Source organism: Poecilia formosa, unplaced genomic scaffold (genome assembly GCF_000485575.1).
Source record: "Poecilia formosa unplaced genomic scaffold, Poecilia_formosa-5.1.2 Scaffold1486, whole genome shotgun sequence".
NCBI classification, from domain to species: domain Eukaryota; kingdom Metazoa; phylum Chordata; class Actinopteri; order Cyprinodontiformes; family Poeciliidae; genus Poecilia; species Poecilia formosa.
Genome location: NW_006801425.1, coordinates 5,591 through 6,476, shown reverse-complemented (window position 1 = coordinate 6,476; position 886 = coordinate 5,591). Strand labels below are relative to the sequence as shown.

General features: G+C 42.0%; 1 long non-coding RNA gene across 1 annotated transcript; it reads right to left on the bottom strand.

Moving 5' to 3' along the window:
* Positions 1 to 509: 509 nt before the first annotated feature.
* On the bottom strand, positions 510 to 886 carry LOC107835297 (uncharacterized). The gene is made up of 2 exons (XR_001661108.1): positions 819 to 886; positions 510 to 739 (listed from the first exon to the last, which is right to left on the bottom strand). It is a non-coding gene; the product is annotated as an uncharacterized LOC107835297 (long non-coding RNA).

Here is an 886-nt window from a genome sequence, read left to right as displayed (position 1 = left end):
CTTTGGCTGTATAACTGGAGGGGTCAGAGGTCAGAGTAAGGTACCGACCTGGATATTATTCCAGCCTCTTGACTCTCTTAGGCCTTGAGAGGAGGGCTGCCCGCTGACCTCACAGTCTGCAGCACTAAGATCGACAAATTTAGAGAAATCCATTGTTCTCTGGTGAGACGTGACACAGATGAAGTTAACATAAACTTACATTCTACATTTTAAAGGTTAATATTGTACAGGTTAAGAGAGACTACAGCTTTTAACATGTTTCATGTTTATATGTGTTTGAATAAGGAAAGGATTTATGATTTCTTAAAATGTTGGGTAATGAGTGTGTCATGATCCGTGTTTCTGTGTTTATTTTTGAGTTTTTTCTGTGTGATTGTGTTTCCCTGTGAGTCTGCGTCTTCCCCGTTGATTGTCTCCCAGGTGTGTCTTGTTCCCTTGATTACTCCCAGTGTATTTAGTCTCACCTGTTGTCTGTGTTCCCTGTCGTAGTCAGATCCTTGTGTGTTTGATGCGTGTTGCTCACAGCAGAACTGATAAGTCCTGTGTCGACTCTGCTCTTGTTTCCAGTCGTGTATTTTCAGTTGCTACCAGTACTTAGCTGTTGCTAGTCTTCTGCCGTGCTGCCTGAACTGGACTGTTTTGAGCACTTTCTAATTAAACTTTTCATCATCATCTTCATCTGGGTCTCCTGCGTCTCTCACCACCACCACCAACCCCGTTATGACAGAGTGGTTAAAAACTATAAGATGAAAAGAAAGAAAAGTTATATGGAAAATGTTTGTAAAAAGAAAAAAAAAGACACAGAAAGCCGAACAAACCCTAATTGACTCTTATTTGCTTCTTTCCTTTTCCTGTCTGAGCCTCGCTGCGGTGCGTCTGACCTCCG